The sequence below is a fragment of the Cherax quadricarinatus genome, chromosome 37, assembly GCF_038502225.1.
Source record: "Cherax quadricarinatus isolate ZL_2023a chromosome 37, ASM3850222v1, whole genome shotgun sequence".
Lineage (NCBI taxonomy): Eukaryota > Metazoa > Arthropoda > Malacostraca > Decapoda > Parastacidae > Cherax > Cherax quadricarinatus.
This window is the reverse complement of record NC_091328.1, coordinates 28566508-28585642: the sequence shown is the minus strand read 5'-3', so window position 1 is coordinate 28585642 and position 19135 is coordinate 28566508.

The following is a 19135-nucleotide window of genomic DNA, read 5'->3' as shown; positions in this document are numbered from 1 at the left end:
AACGTTGTTGCCAACGGGTGTGAAGGTGGGTAGCTATTACAGCAAAATAGTCCGTAAATGGAACACCTCTATATGAAACTGGTAGGTCATGCACTGCTGACCGCGCTGCAGTGTCTGCCTGTTCATTGCCCTGTACGTCAACATGACCAGGGACCCAACAAAAAACAGTATCTTTATGCTTGATAGAGATGCAGCATAGCCATAGTTGGATACGGAGAACTTGGGGGTGAGATGTATCAAATTTTTGTATAGCCTGTAGAGCACTAAGGGAGTCTGAGACAACCACAAATGATGACACAGGCATAGATGCAATACGGATAAGTGCTGCAAGAATGGCATGCAATTCAGCAGTAAAAATGCTAGCCAAAGATAGTAAATGCCCTCGCACGACGCTGTCCGGAAACACTGCTGCGAATCCGACACTGTCAGAAGACTTAGAGCCATCTGTGTACACTGCGATGGCATGAGAATGAGAGCGGAAGTGGTCAAGAAAAAGAGAGTGGGAAGCTACCGTAGGCAGTTGGGCTTTCGAGCAAGGGAGTGAGAAAGAACAGACTCGAACAGCTGGAACTTCCCAGGGGGGTAGGGAAAAGTGAGATGCTACAAGAACATAGAAAGGTGGTAACTGAAGGGAAGACAAGAGCGAATGTAGGCAAAGAGAGAAGGGACGGAGCAAACAGGGACAGTGAACAAATAAAGAATGTCTACTAATATCGGTGACCATTCTATAAATGGAAGGATTGCGGAGATCATGAGAGCGTATATAGTAACGAAGGCAATGGGCATCACCGCGATTGGACAAGGATGGAACATTCGCTTCTGTATAGAGGCTCTCAACAGGGGAAGAGTGAAAAGCACCAAGGCATAAATGTAATCCTTGGTGATGGATGGGGTTAAGCCTGGAGAGAGTAGCAGGAGAGGCCGCTGAATAGATCTGGTCACCATAATCGAGTTTCAACAAAATGAATGCTGAATGTAGGCGAAGGAGAGTTCGACGACCAGCTCCCCATGAAAGATGAGCAAGGGTTTTAAGAAGGTTCAGCCGGCTGTGACAAGTTGCCTTCAGAGAGGTAATTTGAGGTTTCCAGAATAACCTACGGTCGAAGAGAAGGCCTTGAAACCTGACTGTATCACGTTCAGGGATACGGGAGCCATAGAGGTACAAAGGATGATCGGAGATGACAGAGCGTCTGGTGAAAGTAATTTGATGAGTTTTGGCACTGGAAAATTTAAACCCATGTGTGGTGGCCCAATTGGAAACACGGTCGACCGCATGCTGGAGAGAAACTGTAATGAGGTGACAGTCAGCGCCTGCACAAGCAATGGCGAAGTCATCAACACAGAGTGATGACCAAATATTGGATGGAAGACTTGAGGCCAGATCATTTATAGCAAGGAGAAAAAGTGTTGTGCTCAGAACACATCCCTAGGGGACGCCTTCAGCTTGGACAAGTCTGGGAAGAGCATATTATTAACCCGAACACGGAGATGTCTGTCAGTTAAAAAGTTCTTAAGGAAGGATGATAGATTCCCTCGGAGGCCTAAGGAGTGGGCTTGGGCCAAAATATTATACCTCCAAGTTGTGTCATATGCCTTCTCAAGGTCAAAAAACATGGCAATAACCGAGTGGTTATTCGCAAAGGCATTACGAACATACGTATCCAAGCATAGTAAGGGGTCTATGGTAGAACGGCACTTACGAAAGCCATATTGACTAGTGGAGAGATTGTTGTGTGTCTCTAAATACCACATTAAACGTCGATTTACCAGACATTCCATCACTTTGCAAACTGCACTGGTAAGAGCAATGGGACGATAGTGGGAGGCATCATGTCTCATAGTGCCCGGTTTGCGGAAAGGGAGAACAATGGAAGATTTCCACAGCTGGGGAAGAACTCCTTGTGACCAAATAAGATTGAAGAGGTGTAAGAGGACTGCAAGGGCTGATTGATTTAAATGTTGTAACATCCAAATATGAATGTCGTCAGGCCCAGCTGCCGATGATCGGCAAGCTGAGAGTGTTGCTTCCAGTTCCTGAAGTGTATAAGGCACATTATACTGTTCTTCTCTGAGAGAAGAAAAATCAAAGGGTGTTAACTCTCTGGCAAACTTAGAGGAAAGAAACGAGGGGCATAGATGGAGCCCCCGAGAAATACGGACCAGATGAGTGCCAGTTTCAATGGCAACGTCAATAGGGTTTGCTATATCAACACCCGGGACCCGTAGAACAGGAGCCGGGTCAGGAGAGTATTTACCACTCAATTTCCTCACTTTTTTCCAGACTGCACTCATAGAGGAAGCAGAGGTGATGGTGGAAACATAATCTCGCCAGCAAGTGCGTTTAGCGTCACGGATGACACGGCGAGCCACCGCACGTTTCTGCTTAAAATCAAGAAGTCTCTCATCGGTTCTATTGTACCAGCGCGTTTCAAGCGTACTGCACGAGCCAACAAGCAGGGTATAAAATGAGAAGCTGCGGCTAAAACTGACGTTGAGAAGAGGTGTAAGAGCTCATCAGTGGAGGATGAAGAAGGAACCTCACTAAAAGCAGTGAGTTGCGAGTAAAGGTCAAAATTTGCCCTATCAAATTGCCAGCGAGGGCTACGGAAAGGTGGTGAATATGAAGGAGAAGTAAGAATGATTGGAAAATGATCGCTGTCATGTAAGTCCGGTAGAACAGACCAGGCGAAGTCTAGTGCAGTGGAGGAAGAGCAGACTGATAGATCGATGCAAGAGAGAGTATGAGTACGAGGATCAAAATGGGTGGGAGTACCCGTATTTAAAACATTGAGGGGGTGAGAGGCGAGAAAAGCCTCCAACTGGATGCCACATGAGTCACAATGAGAACCCCCCAGAGGAAATGGTAGGCATTAAAATCGCCAAATAACAGAAGTGGTGGCAGTAGGAGAAGGAGAGAGATACAAAGAACATATTGTAAACCACTTATTCAAGTGGATACGGGCTGCAGTGTAATGCAGCGAGGTATGAACAAATAGTTGACAGTACAGAATATCATTGCGTAGAAGAAAGGCACTTTCATTAATTAAAGGTCCCATCTGAGAAAGGATCCGAAGAATACAATAAATTATAGCCTGAGATGGGTTGGAAAACAGCTTAAAGCAACATCTGAAGCTCACCCCGATTACCCCTGAGGCCGCGGATATTCCACTGTAAATAGGCCATGATTGGCAACGAGGAAAATATCAGGAATCCGCAGGTAAGGGCACCTACGACTAGAGAGGGTTAGAAAAGTCTATGTGCGGTGGCATCGGAAGATGTTTAAGCAGCGAAGGAACGGAGCTTTTCGAAGAAAGTTGTGGAGATGGAGGGGAGGGAGGAGAAGGAACAGGAGGTGGATCAGTGTCCATTGAAGGTTTAGTCTCTGCAATATATTCTGAAATGTCTTTAAGTGTTTCTGAATGCAAAGACGTATGGGAGACAATATTGGAGGTAGAAGGAGGAGGGTGAGCAAAGATTGGGACAGTAATGGACTGTACCAAAGTAGGGGAAGACGAAAGAGTGTAGAGGACTGGAGAAGAAGTGTGGGAGGGGACAGAAGAGGCAGGAACCTTGGAGGTGGCAGAAGGAGAAACTTGGGAGGGGACGGGGGTGTGAGAATTAAAGTGATGCTATAACACCAACTCAGTTAACAATAACAACCATCATGTGTGAAGTGTCTGCGTAACACTGGCATCTTCTGTGAAGTGTCTGCGTAACACTGGCATCTTCTGTGAAGTGTCTGCGTAACACTGTCATCTTCTGTGAAGTGTCTGCGTAACACTGTCATCTTCTGTGAAGTGTCTGCGTAACACTGTCATCTTCTGTGAAGTGTCTGCGTAACACTGTCATCTTCTGTGAAGTGTCTGCGTAACACTGTCATCTTCTGTGAAGTGTCTACGTAACACTGTCATCTTCTGTGAAGTGTCTGCGTAACACTGTCCATAACTCACTAACATATGTAAATTGTTCTAAAAATCTTACTACACACAGTGCACCAGCAGTGAAAATCTTACTACACACAGTGCACCAGCTGTGAAAATCTTACTACACACAGTGCACCAGCTGTGAAAATCTTACTACACACAGTGCACCAGCTGTGAAAATCTTACTACACACAGTGCACCAGCTGTGAAAATCTTACTACACACAGTGCACCAGCAGTGAAAATCTTACTACACACAGTGCACCAGCAGTGAAAATCTTACTACACACAGTGCACCAGCTGTGAAAATCTTACTACACACAGTGCACCAGCTCTGAAAATCTTACTACACACAGTGCACCAGCAGTGAAAATCTTACTACACACAGTGCACCAGCAGTGAAAATCTTACTACACAGTGCACCAGCAGTGAAAATCTTACTACACACAGTGCACCAGCAGTGAAAATCTTACTACACACAGTGCACCAGCAGTGAAAATCTTACTACACACAGTGCACCAGCTGTGAAAATCTTACTACACACAGTGCACCAGCTGTGAAAATCTTACTACACACAGTGCACCAGCAGTGAAAATCTTACTACACACAGTGCACCAGCAGTGAAAATCTTACTACACACAGTGCACCAGCTGTGAAAATCTTACTACACACAGTGCACCAGCTCTGAAAATCTTACTACACACAGTGCACCAGCAGTGAAAATCTTACTACACACAGTGCACCAGCAGTGAAAATCTTACTACACAGTGCACCAGCAGTGAAAATCTTACTACACACAGTGCACCAGCAGTGAAAATCTTACTACACACAGTGCACCAGCAGTGAAAATCTTACTACACACAGTGCACCAGCTGTGAAAATCTTACTACACACAGTGCACCAGCTGTGAAAATCTTACTACACACAGTGCACCAGCAGTGAAAATCTTACTACACACAGTGCACCAGCAGTGAAAATCTTACTACACACAGTGCACCAGCTGTGAAAATCTTACTACACACAGTGCACCAGCTCTGAAAATCTCACTACACACAGTGCACCAGCAGTGAAAATCTTACTACACACAGTGCACCAGCAGTGAAAATCTTACTACACAGTGCACCAGCAGTGACAATCTTACTACACACAGTGCACCAGCAGTGAAAATCGTACTACACACAGTGCACCAGCAGTGAAAATCTTACTACACACAGTGCACCAGCTGTGAAAATCTTACTACACACAGTGCACCAGCTCTGAAAATCTTACTACACACAGTGCACCAGCAGTGAAAATCTTACTACACACAGTGCACCAGCAGTGAAAATCTTACTACACAGTGCACCAGCAGTGAAAATCTTACTACACACAGTGCACCAGCAGTGAAAATCTTACTACACACAGTGCACCAGCAGTGAAAATCTTACTACACACAGTGCACCAGCAGTGAAAATCTTACTACAAACAGTGCACAGCAGTGAAAATCTTACTGCACACACTGCACCAGCAGTGAAAATCTTACTACACACAGTGCACCAGCTGTGAAAATCTTACTACACAGTGCACCAGCAGTGAAAATCTTACTACACACAGTGCACCAGCAGTGAAAATCTTACTACACACAGTGCACCAGCAGTGAAAATCTTACTACAAACAGTGCACAGCAGTGAAAATCTTACTACACACACTGCACCAGCAGTGAAAATCTTACTACACACAGTGCACCAGCAGTGAAAATCTTGCTACACACAGTGCACCAGCAGTGAAAATCTTACTACACACAGTGCACCAGCAGTGAAAATCTTACTACACACAGTGCACCAGCAGTGAAAATCTTGCTACACACAGTGCACCAGCAGTGAAAATCTTACTACACACAGTGCACCAGCAGTGAAAATTTGTAGCCGATCAGTTAAGGTTTTCTTAATTAATTGATGTGGTTCTATTCCATTTTTTTTTTTTAATTTTGAATTTCAGAGTTTTATTTTCAAGTTTTTAATTTTAAATTTATTTTTTTTTTATTTCAAACTTAATTTAATTTTTTTAATTTTGAAGGCATGTTTTACTGAATATATATACAGTTTTTTTATTAAATAAACCAGGCTAATTGGAGGTTTTACCACCCAACAACAGATGAAACAGTGAAAACTTGTAGACAATAAAACGAATCATTTTAGTAACCAAATTTTCTCTAACAGAAACAAAGGTAAATTCCGGCTGTAAGATGTACCAGCCAATCAATAATGTAGTTGAATAAAGAGAAAATTAAATGTATTTAACCTGATTTAAAAGGGCTAAAAATATCAATATTTTACAAATAAAATGGTTAAATCTGTTCTTGGTTCTTCAGTTTCACAATCTTCCATTTTTGAGTTAGGAGACAACTTTTTTTTTGAATATCTGAAGTTATTTTAACACTCATGAGGGTTTTGGAAGTTATCCGTTCCAGGATGACTGGAAGAGGATCAACAACTTTGCTCACAGGGATACACAAGTTAGCTGTTCCAGGAATTTATCCCTAGTGGCCGTGAACAAGTATTTGTGAAGTCAGTTGGATGAGGTATACTAGAATTATAAGAAAAAATGTTTCCTTCAGGGATACCTACCTAACTAAGGTTCAGTATTTGTGTTTTATCTGGCCAGTGTTACTGTGGAAGCTCTGATATAATAATAATAATAATAATAATAATAATAATAATAATAATAATAATAATAATAATTGTAATAAACTTTATTTTCTACAAGTGAATTATACAACTAATACAAACGTAGGTGACATCAGTGATATACTATGTAGAAGGTTACTAGTTATAAAGAGCATTTCGGGCAATTACGTAAATTTTGTCTCCAGGATGCGACACACGCCAGTCTGTTAACACCCAGGTACCTTAAGGAAACACGTTCTAGTGGATTCGAACCATGGACCTTCTTCAGTTCATTACAGAGAAGAACGGTGGAAAATTAGGATGCTTTGGAGGTAATTAGTCAGGCAACCTGAAGTTGACATGTTCAGTTCTTCAATCGTAAGAAAAGTACAGCATCAGCGCAAAGTGGCTAATTTACTGTAGAAGTAACAGGAGGCGAGTGAGCCAGTGGAAAAATCTATCAGTATAACTCGACTCACGAAATCGTAATGACAAGATCGCAAAAAAACCATACCACGGGTGGGGCTAGAACCTGCGGTCAGAGAGTCATGAAACTCCAGTCCGATATGTTAGCCACTGGGCCAACTGGCTACAATAACATTCATCCAACTAGGTATATTTATACACCATACGAAGGTTAGCATAGGCACCATTGTGACCACAAATGCCAGTTTTTACAGACGATTCGTGCGTATAGGTTAGGCAAGAGATGAAGAATTCCCTGTATCGAGATGCTAAGATGCTTCTGTGTCTGACAGATATGATGTAAATGGCTTAGAAAAGCAATAAGTTGAAGAATGTGATAATTTCCGATCAAATCTTGTAAGTATAATTTTATTGCTTCCATGTACAATATTTTTTCTTTTAATTGGTATTTATTTCATTTTAAAGTTCTAACTAGAATTTAACCTATATTATTGCATTATTGTACAACTTGTATCGTATTCCTATTACTGTATATTTTTTGGGATATGTTTTTTTACCATCTGGTTGACAGTCATACAGCCAGCAGAGGACCAGCAGCTACTCACTGGAGCACATAGTCAGCATCATGTGGTGGAAGTGGAGTCTTCACTCTAGTGAAGAGCTCCTGTAAGAACTCTGGCCAGCTAAAACACTCTCAACCTTAGTTAACTAGGTATCCCTGAAAGCGTTATTTTGCTTAATGAGGAGTCAGGATGTTGCAGAACAGAAGAATTCTCAACATTGATGTCAGCAAGATTCTAGCAGGGCAGCAATTAAATGACTGATGGTGAATGTGTTTAGTTTTTTTTCTTTTGGGTCACCTTACCTCGGAAGATGATGACCAGTGTAAATTAATAATAATAATAATAATAATAATAATGAGTGGGTCATATCATTTTTTATTTCTATTATTATTACTATAGTGTCAAAGTGAGGGCCTGGAATGCTCGGTGACTCTGCTCTGGGTCTCCGTCGGTACCTGCCACTAGAGAAATCTTTTTTTCTCAGAGACTGATCCGATAAAAAAGAAAGTATTTAAGTGGTTCCTCAATCCTTGAATAATTAATGCGAGGAAATGGAAGGACCAGCTGCAGGTGCTTTGTGATCGGCTTAGATGCTGACGAGAATTACCCAAGCCTTCCCAAGTCTTCTCAGAGAGGGAATGAACTATAATGTTCTTTACTTCTCTCTTCACTTTTCCGAAGTATTTTTGACTTTCTCTATATCTTACTACGCATCTTCAAGTTTTTCTCTTCTTCTTGACCTCAATAACCTTCTTGCATGAGGTGTGAGAAGAGAAATAATTTATCTATACTTTATGTAAAGTTGTATTATTAAAATATTATTTATTATTATATTATTATCACTAGTATTATTACTATTATTATTTATTTTATTATTATTATTATAGTGTTAATAATAATTGCATAAAGAACATTAATAATAATAACAATTATGATTATTTTTTTTTAATTTTTCATCCTCATTCATTCAATACTTAGATGTCGTGCCAAAAGAGAGAAGATATAACAATTAAAATAACCTTCCGAACTGCCACTTCCCTACCCATCCTTCAGAGTGCCTGCACTCTGAAGGATGCGGGCCAATAGGTTTCCCTATTCATCCTTTACAGTGCAGGCACTGTGAAGGATGCAGGCCAAGAGGTTTCCCTACCCATCCTTCACAGTGCCTGCGCTGTGAAGGATGCGGGCCAACAGGTTTCCACGAATGCATACATAAATGTTACAAGCAAATAGTCAAGCCATAAAATCTACTTGCCTTTACTCAACCCGATCTAGCATGCTGACATAAGCCTGCTGACGCCCAAACACCCATCACTCAAAACCTCGTTTACCCCCTTTCTTTACCACTTCCAGAGATGACTGCTCCCCCTCCTTCTTGCCACCCCATTTTTATACACTGTTTTTGTCTTTCTCTGCTCCATCCTCTCTAAATACTTAAATTACCTCAACCACTACTCAGCTCTCTGTATTATACCTTTGGTAACCTGACAATCTCTTCTAATTTTTATGTTACTATTTCTCTGCAAAATGTTCACAACTCAAATTTCTCTCAAGCTTTACATCTCTGCTTCCTGTCCCACACCCATATATGGCACGTTCTTCTCATTCCTTTTGTAAATGTCTTTCTTTCCACAGATGCCTCAACACACCACCTAGCTTATTCAAAGGTCTTTCATAAATCCATCTGCTCACATGTCCACTCCCAAATATCTGAATACATCACCTTGCAGTTTTGTATGTTCAACTTAATTTCCTTTTACGTACCCTCCAAAATTCCTGAACCAACTATTACAACTTCTCTTAGAATCTTCAAAAAGAATCGTATCATTGGCAAAGAGCAAGTGTAAAAATCCCCAGTTTGCATCGGATTTATTATAATTTAATCGTGTACGTCGCACCAGCATGTTAGTATTCACTTCTTTTGCAACCTCACCTATGGTGACATCATACATACCTCACCTATGGTGACATCATACATACCTCACCTATGGTGACATCATTCATAAATAAGAACCACATTTACTAGTTAACTGTCACCCCCCCCCCCCTGTCCTACATGACGTACCAGCAGCCTCATTGTCAGCATAAAAACACTTTACAACTCTTCGTATCGTTTTATTTTTCCATATATTTGCAGCTTTTGCCAAAATGACAATATATACCAAATTTTATGCCATTCCTTGACTCGTAAATGACACAAACAGTTTCTCCCCTTTATCAAAATTAAACACATGGTCTATACATCCCCAATCTTCTTAATCAAACTTGTTTTTGTGCCATCTTACTTCCTGTTTAATTGCTAATTCTTTAAATAATAATTCTACAATACACGTTACCAGGTAAATTGAATAGACTTATTTATTCCTCTGTAATACGTAATCTCTCTCTCTGGTCTTATTTTCCCATATTGACAGAAATAATGCATGCTATCAGAGTTCTTAAGAACCTTCCTTGTTGCATACATGTAATGAACACACACACACACACACACACACACACACACACACACACACACACTGTTACAAAAAACGCGATATCTAGTATTGATAGAGATCTCCAGTGAATACTACAAAGGACTGCCCTTCTAGCAACCAGCCTGTTACTGGGTTTTTGTAACAAGTAGTCAGTAACCTGGTCCAATTATCCATTAGAATTTAGTAAGATTCTATAGTGTTTCAGTAGTATTGTGCTGAAGGCACATGTCACATCTTCATGGCTTTTAAGTACCGTCTGGTACATTGTTAGCATTTAATAACATAATACAAATAGGTAGTAGGTTGGTAGACAGCAACCACCCAGGGAAGTACTACCGTCCTGCCAGATGACTGTGAAACAGAAACCTGTAACTGTTTTGCATGATGGTAGGATTGCTGGTTTCTTTTTCTGTCTCATAAACACGCTAGATAACAGGGATATCTTGCTACTCCTACTTACACTTTGGTCACACTTCACAGACAGGCACATGAATATATATATATATATATATATATATATATATATATATATATATATATATATATATATATATATATATATATATATATATATCTAGGTTTTTTCTCCTTTTTCTAAATAGCTCTTGTTCTTCTTTATTTCTTCTATTGTCCATGGGGAAGTGGAAAAGAATCTTTCCTCCGTAAGCCATGCGTGTCGTATGAGGCGACTAAAATGCCGGGAGCAATGGGCTAGTAACCCCTTCTCCTGTAGACATTTATTAAAAAAGAGAAGAAGAAAAACTTTATAAAACTGGGATGCTTAAATGTGCGTGGATGTAGTGCGGATGACAAGAAACAGATGATTGCTGATGTTATGAATGAAAAGAAGTTGGATGTCCTGGCCCTAAGCGAAACAAAGCTGAAGGGGGTAGGGGAGTTTCAGTGAAAGGAGGTTTTGTGTGCGAGGGGCTTGGACTTCCAACAGGCATGCGTGAGCGTGTTTGATAGTAGTGAATGGAGACAAATAGATTTTAATACTTGACGTGCTGTTGGAGTGTGAGCAAAGTAACATTTATGAAGGGGTTCAGGGAAACCGGCAGGCCGGACTTGAGTCCTGGAGATGGGAAGTACAGTGCCTGCACTCTGACGGAGGGGTGTTAATGTTGCAGTTTAAAAACTGTAGTGTAAAGCACCCTTCTGGCAAGACAGTGATGGAGTGAATGATGGTGAAAGTTTTTCTTTTTCGGGCCACCCTGCCATGGTGGGAATCGGCCAGTGTGATAATAAAAATAATAATAATAATAACAAATATATACAAGTAAGTTTGTGTGTATGTGTGTAAGTGCTCTAAGTAGTTTGCTATGTCTCAAGACTCGACTAGACTTAACCAGTGACTGACTAAAAGTCCTCACATAAACTAACTTCTTGACCAACCTGGCAAACAGAACAGCTTGCTTGAACAATAAAACGACTGATAAGCCGAACAGCAACATAACAAGCAACTGCGACACAGAATCAGGAACAAGGAGATTATATAACGACACTAAGTAGGGACCATCTGCAGATCCTCCACAAAAGTCACAAAACTCGCATAAAACTGAATCTAAGTTCAGCATTAGAAAATCCCCGACTGTGACAGTACACAGATACCAGTACAAATTAGGTCAGAAGCTACAGCTCAGGACCTGAGTTTCTCAGAGTGTCTATGAGACACACAACCTCAGTACAACGTCGAAAATCACTAAGTCTAGAGTATTTTCTGTGAACAGAGTTACACAGAACCAACAACAAGAAAGCGACAGAGATGCTCTTCCAACAAGGGTGTTGAGATTTTGGCCTTACCTGCTGTGTTTATTATAACTATATATAATGAACACTTAGCTGATAAATGACAGCAAATCGTCTACACAGCCGCCCCTGCAGACGAGGTCTAGAAGCTGTCGAAACCATCACAACAGTGGGCTGTCAAGAGATACAATTTGTAAGTATAAATTACCCCTAGGGGGTGTTATGTCAGCATATTTCATTCGATGATGGCTGACGAAATACCTACTTGTTTGGACTCAAAAGTCCACACCTTACTGCCGATTATAGGTTGATTACAAACTCCTTGTGACTCAAGAATTGCGCAATCCCCCGATCTACAAGAAATTCGTAACATACCTTGCTCTTTGTAACGTGAGCTATGGTGTTCTCAACACCTTCGACAGATATCGGTGACTTGATAGAAGCTGAAGTGTCCTTGGATGTCCACGTCTTCCATTGTCTAGGAAACGCACACTGGTACACTATGTTCCACAAGATTTGTCTTTATTGTTCACAATGTATCACAAGAGAAGCTGATCACACTTCTCCTATGTTTATCGTGTTTTGTGAGACACTTTGTCCACACTAACGCACAGATCAGTGTTCTTTGCTAGTTATCCTGGTGTCAGTGTCACTCTCACTAGAGTCAAAGATAGTCTGCCAGACGCCCCAGCGCTCCATGCCGTCACTGCCCTAATACACAAAAAAAAACGCTGACCTAGTACCTTGCATCCCTGTCACCTCCTCGATGAAGCAAAGCAAAATGTTTGTTTCTTGCTGTCTTAATCATAGACAACAATGTACACTATCTTTACTATGGTAATAAAGTGGGAGCAGGATTTTCCTTAATTGTCCTGCTAAGTAAGATATGTACTGTCTCTTATAAAAATACACGTTGCAACACCGCTGCAAGGAGCAGAGGTCATTTGACTACGTGGCATAGCATCTGTGATCAATTACTCACTCTAGCAGTAAACAAGACGCTCGCCCCTTCTGAGTGGCCCCTCAGGGCTGAAAGGGCGGAAGGGGGCTGAAGGGGGCTGATACCCCCCTCCTGGAGAAAATTTCTCCACACCGGGGGGCGGCGGAGATTCGCTGCAGGTGAACTATTCATCACTTAACATTAATTTGATTTTCTCACTCGCCACCACTGCTGCTTGTCTTTTCTGAACAGCTTTAGTCTGTGTGGTTTCTGGAGAATCACTAATTTTGTTTTCAACACTGTGTAATTCTAACGGCACTAGTTTATTTATTGTCCGCTTATTCACTACACCTTTGCTCAAAACATCAACTGTCCTGATGATTCCATTTGCATCAGGATATATGGTCACAATTTTTCCAAGTGGCCATTGGGACCTCGGACCATCATTGTCGATAATCACTATGTCATCAGGTCTTAAGGACTTATGATTTTCAGGAACACCAGCTCCATAGAAGTGTTCTCTCAATGAGGTGAGATAGTCTTCTCGCCAAATTTTCTCCCAACGTTCAATCACTTTATTAAGGTGTTTGAATTTACGTCTGAGTTGCTCAGGTTCGAAATAAGTAGGATCCTCTATGATTTCTTTATCATTCATGGGAGGAACAGGTTCGAGCCTTCTGCCATGGAGTAAATGAGATGGACTTAACACTTCTAAATTGTCCAGATCATCGGTAACATAAGTTAGAGGTCTGTTGTTGACTCTATTTTCTATTTCAGTCACAACTGTACGGAATTCTTCTAAGTCTATTCTCTGACGATGAAGAGTCTTCCTTAAACAACGTTTTACAATGCCGATCATTCTTTCATAAAATCCGCCGTGCCATGGAGATTTAGGAGGAATGTATCTCCAACGACATCTGCGTTGATTCAGCATCTGTTGTACTTCTGGTTGATCAAAGATCTTGCTTATATAAGCAGCACCAGCAACAAAGTTCGTTGCATTATCTGAAATCATCAGTCTGGGACATGCCCTTCTGGCTGCAAACCTTCTGAATAATTTGATAAAGGTTTCAGCAGACATGTCAGTGGCTACTTCTAGATGTACTGCTCTAGTTGTAGCACAAGTGAACAAACAGATGTACACCTTGATGGGAACTTTGTCAACAGTGTTGGTTAAAATTATTGGTCCAGTATAATCTACACCTGTCACCTCAAATGGAGTGATATGACAAACTCTTTCACAGGGATATGGAGGTGGACCTGGATACTGACATACTCGCATATCGTAGTGACGACAAGTAATGCAGTCCTTTATTTGTTTTTTCACACTTTGTCGACCTTGAGGTATCCAGTAGGATTGTCGTATATGACAAAGTGTGTCAGCTACCCCACCACGTAACACGTTACTGTGGGCGTTTTGCACAATCAGTTTTGTTAGCCAATGATTCTTGGGGATCAATATTGGATGTATGGCTTCTTTAGGTAGTGAAGAATTATGAATTCTTCCTCGACATCTTATAATCTTTTCTGAGTCGAGATAAAGTCCTAAAGAATTAATCATGGCAGGTTTCTTTGGGGATTTATCTTGTGTTTCTAGAAATTTATATTCTGTAGAGAACAAATCTTTCTGTATTAGTTTCACCCAGTATTTAATGGGTTCAAGACATTCATAATCAGGTTTTATTCTTTTAATGAATTTAAAGACAAGAGCTGTAACTCTTAAGAGTTTACCCAAAGATGAGTAATTAGATCCATCAATGACTATTTCTGTTGTGTCTGCAGTATTTACACAACTTATTTCTGCTGTGTTCAAGCAGACTGTTTCTTCTGGCATAATGTGAGCTTTTTGCTGAGGCCAGTTATTTTCATTAGAGAGCCAGTTCGGTCCGTGGAGCCATAATTTATTATCCACAAATTTCTTGAGTGGGACACCACGTGACAACATGTCAGCTGGATTCTCTTGGGTAGAGACGTGAAGAAAGAGATAATCTCTCTGCATCTCTTTTATTTCTCCTACTCTGTTCTATACATAGACCAGCTTACTCTTATTATTTCTTAACCACTGGAGAACTGCTTCATTATCACTCCAGATCACGGTTTTCTCAATAGTGAGATGATCAAGTACTTTGTTGAGATAGACAGCTAATTTTGTACCTACATAGAGTGCTGTCAGTTCCAATTGTGGTACTGTTCTGACCTTCAAGGGTGCTACCCTGGCCTTTGAAGTAATTAGTGTACTTCCTTCAGCATTACTCATGTAAGCTACAGCGCCATAACCTCTGGTTGACGCATCACAGAACACATGTAATGTGTAATTTTTTCCCTCTTGACCTATTTGTCTGGGAAATTTAATTTGATGAAGTTGTTTAAACTCCTTGGATATTTCATCCCATGCTTGACTCATTTCTAGAGGCAAGTTCTCATCCCATCCAATTTTGAGTTTCCATGCATCTTGCATAAGCATTTTACCTTTTATTGTAATTGGTGAGAAGAGTCCTAGAGGATCAAAACATTGTGATACCTCTGACAGTAAACTACGTTTAGTGAGTGTACTGCATGATTTATTGTTTATCCTTTTGAGACTCAAAGTATCTTCCTGTGTGTTCCAATTAAGTCCCAGCATATTGTTGCAATCAGGAATTTCAGTTTCAGGGAAATCTTCTTTGATAAGTTCCCTTAATTGCTTTGAATTTGTATTCCACATCCTTAGAGGCATATTTGCTTCTTTCATCTCCTTGTTAGCTTCTCTGTATAAGGATTTCAAATCCTCCTCTTTATTCACAATACCTTGAAGATTGTCCACATAGAAACTTTTCTTTAAGACTTCTTTGAAGGGACTTTCAGATTTCTTCAAATGTGTATTTAGAGTAGCTTCTAGTAAGAATGGAGAGGATGTTGCACCAAATAATACTGATTTGAAACGATAAGTTTTCACAGGACTTTGAGGATCATGTGGATTTTCAGGCCACAAGAATCGAGTATAATCTCTATCTATTTCTTGTAGTCCTACTCTTAAGAAAGCTTTGGAAATATCAGCCGTGTAGGCATATGGGTTAGTGCGAAATTTCATAAGCACGTCTCCAAGCTTCTCAGTTAGTGAGGGTCCGGTCATCAGACAGTCATTAAGACTTGCTACATCTTTATTTGCACGTGCGCTGCAATTATATACAACACGTAGTGGAGTGGTTTCAGAATCTTTTCTGACTCCGTGGTGCGGGAGATAATGAGCGTTTGTCTTCAACTTATCTTCGACTATTTCCTCAATGAATTTATTGTCCAACTGTTCTTGTATGATATTATCATAAACAGTCAGTAACTCTGGATTCTTCCTGAGCTCATGTATTTGTGCTTTCATTTGTCCGAAAGCCATGCGATAATTGCTAGGCAGATGTGGTGGATTTAATTTCCATGGTAACCTAACCCAATACTGTCCATCTTTATATTTGACAGTGTCCAAATATTGGTTATAAGTCTGAGACTCTTGTGGGCTTGGTTTATTTACATCAATACCTATCGCATCTTTATCCCACAACTTATCAACTGGTTCATTCATTTCTTCCAGTAATGATAATTTTTGCTGTGGTACATGATCAGCGGTTATTCTCGTAACTAGTACATTTTCCACTGAATCAATATCAGCTTCTTTCCCACTTTGAGAGGGAATGGGACCACATATCATGTGGCCTCCTGCTGTTTTCAGCAAGTGAACATCATGTTTACTTACTATATTTTGCACAAAACAGTGATAATAATCACTTCCAATGATTAAATCAATTGGACTAATTGTGTCCGTCTGTATGTCAGGACAGGCTAACTTGACCTTAGCTGCTTTCAGTGCTGCAACTGTTTCTTTTAATCCCTGGATCTGCACAGACTTAGGCAAATCATCTACTACCACAGCTTCTACTGTCTTTTTCCTGTTTCCTAGACCAACAGTGATTTTGGCTAGGTCATATGTCTGTTTACCAGAATTATGGAAAAAACCAGCTATATCTAACTGTATTTTGGCATAGGGTTGTTTATTCAGTTTCTGCAACACTGATCTTCTTATGAAGGACCTTTGTGAGCCTTGATCAAATAGTGTTAGCACATTGGTTTTGTGTAATTTATTAGATAACTCAACTCGAGCTATCGGGAGAGCAGTTGCTTTAAACTTATCTCTCACATTTAATGCTGTTGCTTGTTGACTTCCTGATTCTGTGGAATCTGCTGCTGTTCAGCAAAAGTATTTGGGCATAATGCTGTATGATGCATACCCTTGCATTTAAAACACTTCTTCAGTGAGCATTTTCCTCCCTTGTGTTCACCTAAACACTTGATGCACCTTTTCAGCTGATGAACACGTTGTTTACGTGCCTCCATTGATGTGTATTGAATACAATACTGTGTCCAATGTGTTCCATCACAAAGTACACATTTTGGAGTACGTTTATGTGTGACAGTTTGTTTACTGTCTGTTGTATTCACAGCTTGATAAATGCCTATGTGGGATTTCCCATTATGTGGTTTAATGGGAGTAGGTATACTCTTTTTATACTGAGTTGAAGGTTTGTTATCCACTGGATTTGTAGATTTTTCATCTTGTCTCGTTGCTTGCATGCATGAAACTATTGTTTGTAAACCATTGTTAATTTCCTCACAAGTGAAATAGCGTTTATTGAACATAATATTTAATCGTTCAATAGTTTGTGGTGACAGCTTATCCTGTACAATACCACTGATAAACCAATCACATTGTCTTAGGTCATATTTAGCACCTAGAGATATGAGACTATTGTCTAATGTGATTCTAAATGCCTGTAAGTCTGAATAACAATGTTTGGGTGGCTTCAAGCTTGATATTAAGACTGCATGTCTAACTCTAGCCTTGTCAGTATCGAAGTAATTGTCTGCTAAGACACGTAAGGCTATTTGATAATTACCTTTAACCACTGGAAATGACTTAATCAGTTCATAGGGTTCTCCCTTCACAAGACATTTAAGATAATTGAACTTAGCTATCTCATCTATGTCAGTTCGTGAATTTACTATGGATTGAAAACCACTAATGAATTCTTCATAATTTGACCTTGGAAAATAGGTAATGACAATGTAGGTAAGCTTGGTAATGGGACACTTGTTGTTGTTACAGGTGTAACAGGTGCTTGACCACTAGTTACAGTAGGTCTCTGTGACAGAGTTTTACGGCAGATAGCCTGTACTCCTGTCCACCTTAATTGTTGATCACTAAATGTATCCAAAACATTTTTAATTTCATCCTCAGATGGATCTGATTCAAGAAATTTATTTTCATAATGTGTATAGTCTGAATTAATTATTTCCAGACGTTGTGTAAATAATTCAAACTTGACCTCAAGATCATCAAAATCTATGTTTGTATCTTGAGTTAATCCTAGACAGACTGAAATTAGATTTTCTAATTGTGTAATCTTAGTCTGTAAAGACTGAAACTGAGTTTTCAAACAAGCCATTTTAATGGTATACTGAAAATTCTAGCACCACACTTAGTGTGTTTAAAAAACACTGTACTGCTATAAACAGCTGAGTTTTGTTATGCTTAAGTCAGCAATAATCGAGTCAGACACTACTGACCCACTAAGCTTAACCTCAGGGTCAATGACCATGAAGGGTACAGGGTACATGTGTCTGGTGTTTATGGCTTAGAGTTTGCTGTGTCAGCCTGCCCATGATGATTAATCGTAAATAACGATGTTATACACCTCATTCACTATACACTATAAATGTCACTGTATAACTGTAATCACACGTGAATATTAATTACACATATATAAATTTCACTGTTAATATATATTTGAAAGCTTACACTTTATATATAAGTTCCTTTAATATAACAGGTAGATCTATAAGAAACAAACTTTAACACAATCTTGTCTCTTAATTTCTGTCTATAAACATTATAAACACTATGTGTATATATACACTCAGACAAACAACATCACTTGGGTTGTCTTAATCAGCGATTTCTCCAGATTGGAGCAGTGGGTGCAGGATGTGGGTGAGTCACCCAGCTCCCGTTTTCTTTGGGTGTCCGCTGGGTGAGCGCCCGTTTTCTTTTGGGTGAATGCTGGGTGAGCGCCCGTTTTCTTTTGGCTGCCCATTCTCTGTGATTGAGTCTGGAGGGACTCATTTATACTGATTTATATTGTAAAACACTAGTTTTACAGCTTTTTTCGAAGGACCTTGGCTCATAGGTTATTTGTAAACTGTAGTACAACATATTTGGACCACAGTGTGGTCTTTATCCGGTTCGAGCACGACCAAAACTCTGTTGAGATTTTGGCCTTACCTGCTGTGCTTATTATAACTATATATAATGAACACTTAGCTGATAAATGACAGCAAATCGTCTACACAGCCGCCCCTGCAGACGAGGTCTAGAAGCTGTCGAAACCATC